Source organism: Nylanderia fulva, unplaced genomic scaffold, assembly GCF_048542155.1.
Source record: "Nylanderia fulva isolate GAGA-0341 unplaced genomic scaffold, ASM4854215v1 Scaffold573, whole genome shotgun sequence".
In the NCBI taxonomy this organism is placed as follows: domain Eukaryota; kingdom Metazoa; phylum Arthropoda; class Insecta; order Hymenoptera; family Formicidae; genus Nylanderia; species Nylanderia fulva.
The window spans coordinates 17,882-23,584 of NW_028190669.1; positions in this window are offsets into that span (position 1 = coordinate 17,882).

Consider the following 5,703-nt stretch of genomic DNA (forward strand, 5'->3'; position numbering starts at 1 on the left):
GGGGCATCTGGGATTCCCTTTTTTTCTTTCGATTTTTTAAAAAAACCCAAAAATTTTTTTTATTATAATGACACACACATATATTAAAAAAAAAATAATCACAAAAAAATTTCCCCCTGACAAAATGTTTTTTATTAAAAAATTTTTCAGAAAAAAAATTATTACCCTTACCCGTTTTTGGGTTTTTTTGGGGCCCCATAGAACCCGTACAGGGGGGGCAAATTTTTGATGTTTTTTAAATTGTAAAAGGGTTTTTTAAAAAATTTTTTTAAACAACACCTTTTTTGACCTAAAAGACTAGAAAAAATTTTGAAAAAAATTTCAAAAATTTGCGCAAATTTGAAGTAGAAATAAATATTTTTTAGAAATTAAAAACGGACATAAATCCCCCCACCAATAGGGTTTTAAGGTTAAAATTCATTTTAAATTTGGGATTTGGACATTTCTGATATTAGATTTTATAAATTAACATATTAAATAAATTAAATTAAAAATATTACGTTTTTAAAAATATTAATTTTTTAAATTTTTAATTGCATTTATTTGAAAAGGAAGATGATAAAACATTTCTTTAAAAAAAAGTCAAATAAGCTCGAAAAAAAAAAGAATGTGAAAAGAATGTCTTCGAGGAAAATTTTCTTTCCTGCTGACAAAAAAAATTTAGATTTGGCTGATTTGAGAACAAACCACCCGCAATAAACACTGGTAATACGTGTAAATATTTTTTATTTTCCTATTTTAAAAATTTTTATATAAATAAAAAATTTACAATAGGAAAAATTTTTGGGTGAAAATTTTAAAAAATTTACCCGGGGGTAAATATATATATATAAATAATATATATAATATACAGGGTGATTCATTTTAAACTATCCCCAAAAATTTCCGATAGATTAGTCGGTGATAATTAAAAAAATCAAAATGTATATATATATAATATAATATATTATATAATGTTATGTCCGTGTCCCCCCCCGTTTGCGATACATCCTGTATTAACGATCGTCAGGATTTCTATTAGGATTTCTTAGGGTTTTTTCGGGGTCTTCTATCGGGGTTTCTATCAGGATCTTCTATCGTCGCAAAGAAGTTTATGCTTCGATGCTTTTTTGGTCAGCGTCGTGGGGGGACTATCCCGACACTATCGGCGGAATATTTGCTTTAAGATTAATGCCTAATTTTAATTGTATCGTACTTTTTGGTTCTAATTTTAAATTTTATTGTTTATTACGCGAGGTATTCTTTTCCGGGCGTGTGGATTTTTGATGCCGCGACTTTCTTCGAGATAATCCGAAGGGGGTCGCGGACTTAACTTTTTTGGGGGCTCGCCCGGGGATCGTTCGACGAACACGACCCAAAACCGTAGTAAAAAGGGACAAATATTTCGTGTGTGGGTGCGGTGAAAAGGGTTACGATGTCTTTGGTGCTTCCCCCCCGGATTACCGTTCGCAAGCTTGTCACGAGCAAGATGGGCAAAGAACAACATCGACTCCACTTGGGGCGATTAACAGGGGAAAAACTTCCGAGCGCTGGACGTTTAAGGGGGCTTTTAGAAAAAATGGGAAATTGCGAGGGGAAGCTCACAACAGCAGCTAAATTTTTTTGACGTTTTCTGCAACAGCGGACGAGGAACTGCCCCCCGTTTAAGGAAAGACTCGCCTCATCGGAAAAAAAACCCACAAGTAAAACACATAAAGAATTCCGAACAACACCCAGTAAAATAGCGAATCGAAAAATTTTTTACAAAATAATTTTAGCTCGATAAAAGCCAAACCCAAAATTTTGAGGGGAGTGTCCCCTTGCGCAAATTTTATTCCCCTTCGTTTTTATTGCGCGAGCAAAGGTTGGAATTCGTTTCAAAAACCTTGGCCTTGCCGCGTTAAAGGGAAAAAGCGCGGACTTTTTTGGAGGGAATTTTTGGGGGAGTTTTGAAAATTTAGATTCGCGGTTTTTTAAAGCCCAAAATTAAAATTTACGTTTCGGTGAGGGTTCGGCTCACCCTTATTACCGCAATTTACGAATCGTAGAAAAAGATTTGGGAAAATTTTGGTTTCTCTTGGCGGGGGATTTAAAATTGTCGCTTAGCCTACCCTGATGTTCTCAGAAGTTAAGAAAAATTTTCTTCGCCTTTTTATTACTGAAATATCAGACGGGTTTTTAAAGAACCTTCAATTAGAAAGCTTTTTTATTAAAATCTGCCATGAGAAGCAGGGCAGTAAAAGTTTTCAGAAAATATTTTTCAAAAAAAAAAAAATTTCCCAAAAAAAAATTTTGAAAAAAAACAAAATAATAAATATAATAAATTAATAAATTTAATAAATTTAAAACAAAGAGAAAAACGAGGAAACAAAAGAGAAACTAAGGAAAAGGGAAGCGTATAAAATAAATTTTTTTAAAAGGAACGGTCCAAAGGCGAAAAAGGAATTTTGGGCATTGCGGCGCTAGGGGCACTTCCTTTTTAAAGTCCGTTTTTTACGGAAAAAAGGTTTTTGAACTTGCGGGCGGTGGGCAATTGCTGTAGCCCCAAATGTTTTAAAATGTGCTGAAAAAGTAAACTAGAATTTTTTATTTAAGGAAATTGACAAAAAATTTGTCGTTTTAAAAATAGAGGGGTTCCGAGTTTTTTTCTTAAAAGGACGGATTTTGAAAAAACGAAAAAATATTTGAAAATAATTTTATCTTAAAACCACAGGGGAATTAATTGAGTTAAATAAAAATTTAAACGTTTTGATTAAATTTAGGAAACAGAAGTAGAGATTCCTAAAATTGTTGCAACATTTGATATTCATTTTGGATAGATTTTTGAAAAATAATCTAGAAAAAGTTTTTAAACCCCCCAATTTTGGGAAAAATTTGAAGAGAATAAAAAAATGAATTTTCTTTTTTCGATTATTAAGGGACAGTCCCTGTTTTTTTAGCTTTTTTGGGGGAAAATTCAAAAAATTTGAATTCCTCCAAAAAAGATTTTTTTGCCATTTCTTATTAAAAATTTTCAGGATTTTTTTCTCAGGATTGATTGGGGGAACTGTGGAATTTTAAAACACGATTTTAAAGGGTTCGATTTAGGCCGTTTAAAAAACTCCACGAAAAGGCCCCGTTTTTTAAGAAGGAATCAAAAAAAATCATTAAAAAATGAAGGTCTAGGAGTATTGAAGAATCAAAAAATCCGTGGGTCTCTCCTGTCGTAATGGAAAGAAAAAAGATGGACATTAAGATTTTGCCGACTTAGGAAGCTAAATTTCTGCCCGGGGAAAAGATTCATATCCTTGCTCAATTAAGATTTTTTGGATCAATTTTCAGGAAATTTTTGGTTCTCATCGGATCTAAAAGAGCGGGATTGGCAAGTAAAGCTGGACTCCAAAACAAGGAGAAGAGGTTTTCTCTGGGGGAAAGGGGTTAGGCATTTACTTTCCTGCCTTTTTGGACTTTGCAATCCCCCCCGTACTTTTGAACGGTTTTGGAGAAAGTTCTTCAAGATTTTTTACGAAGATCGTTTTTTATTTTGACGATGGATTTTTTCATGAAAAATTCAAGGGGTGAGGGAAATTTGAGGAAAGTCTTTCTTTTCGTTTTCGCTCAGAAAATTTAAAATTTGGGAACCCCTAAAAGTGTTCGTTTTTTTGGAAGAGAATAAAAATCTTGGTATGTTACCTGAACATGGAATTAAACGGTCCTGAGAAGATTTTCGCTCAAAAATTTGGTCTTTTCCTCAAATGGAAAAAAATTTCAAAGTTTTTCCTAGGTTTTTGTTTTTATTAAGGAAATTTTTTAAAAGGCTTCTTTTTTAATAGCTAACCGTTTTTGTTCTTACAAAAAATCAAGAAAAATTTTGAATGGAATTCATCTTGTGAAGAGGCATTCAATGAATTGAAAGAAGTTTTTTTTTCCTTGGGCCAATTTATTTTTTTCCGAAGAACACGGACAATTTATTTTGGATACGGATGTTAAAATCAGGGTAGGGGGGGTTTTATCGCAATTTTAAAAATGGTTCAAAAAAGTCATCGCTTATTTCAGTCGAGTCTTGAAAAAGCAAAAAGAATTATTGCTTAACAAAGGAAATTTATTAGATTGTGGTCAATAAAGTCTTTCATCATTATCATAGGGAAAGGAAAATTCCCAAATTCAAGGATCATATTTTTTTTTGAGAGGGCTTTTGTCATTCAAAGTTTTAGAAGGACAATTATCGAGGCTAGAGAGTTGCAACAGTACATTTCGAAATACATCAAAAAGGAGACGCACGAATGCTGATGGTTTTCAAAGCCCTTGTTCAAACTGGGTTTTGTTTTATGGCCAAAGAAAAAATTGAAAGAAATTCTGTTGCTGAATTATCTTGGAGAAAAAGTTCAGAAAAAAGGGCGGAATAAAAAATAAAGATCCTTTATTTCAATTTTCCTTTAAAGGGGAAAGAAATTAAAGACGTCCTGTTTGCAAAAAAATTAATGAGAATTTCTGCGAAATTTTTTTTGGCCCTACTGGATGCTTTGGTTTTAGAGATGGAATTTTTATAAAGATGGAACCCCTAACCTTAAAATCAAAATTTTTCCAGATTTTTTTCCTAAGAACTTCATCAATCAATTTTTGGGAGGGGGGCTCATGATTCGGCTCTGGGGGCCTTTTGGGAAAATAAACGTAGGGGAAAATCCGAAAAGCGTTTTTTGGGCCCATGAAAGAATAGTGGAGGATTGGTGCCTTCCCTGAAAGGTTTTGTAAAGGAGAGGTCCATCGGGAAAAAAGGGAAGTCACCTCTTCAATTTTTGATGCGGATTTCCTTTGGAGGGTAAAATGGATTCCTTTTGGCCCTTTTCCCGACTACCACAGCGAAATCGATATTTGTTATTTTATTGATTGTTTAAACAAGGGGTTAGAGGCTTTTGCAAAAAAAAATTTTAAAGAAAAAAGGTAGCTGAGTTTTGTGAAACAATTTTGGGGTTTCCAACTGGAGTTCCCTTTGGAATGCTCCGATAAAGGAAAAAATTTTTGAATCAAAATTTTTTCAAGAGTAACACACTTTTAGGTTAGGAAGACAGGACTATGTCACATCCTCACCCGAGGGGGCAGGTAGAACTCCACCAAACGATTTTATTACTTGGCTAAATTTTTTTAAAAAGATCGAAAGGTTTGGGATGACTGGATTCATAGTTTTGTTGGCATATCGTTCTTGAAACAGAAGCTGGGGTGCTTCCCCTGTAAATTTGTATTTCGCCGAGACTTAAACTACCTTTTGGTTTTATTCGAGGGAGCCCTCCTAGAAAAAAGAAAATTTCTTCCAAAAGTACACAGATTGAGGGAAAAGTTACAATATTCACAGAAGTGCTAGTCAGCGTTTGAATCTTAAATTTTCGTTCAAAAATACACATATCTTAATGGGAAAGATTTTAAATGGTAAAAAAGTATTTTTTAAAACCCTCAAGAGAAAAAAGGCAAATCTCCAAAATTACAAAGAAATTGGGAGGGCCTTATAAAATAAAAAAAAGTTAGCGATGGGGTTTTTGGAATAAAAGGGTCAAAAAAAACCAAATGAAAATTGTGCATTGGGATGATTAGCTCCTTTTATACGAAATGCATTAAAATCGGAACCCACGGGTTTTACTTGTATTTTTAAAAAAATTTTTTCTTCAATTTTTTGCCGTAAGATTTGTTTTCGGGGGAAATTTTTTTGGCAACAAAAAAAAAAAAGGACCTGTGAAGTGAAAGAAAAGGGAT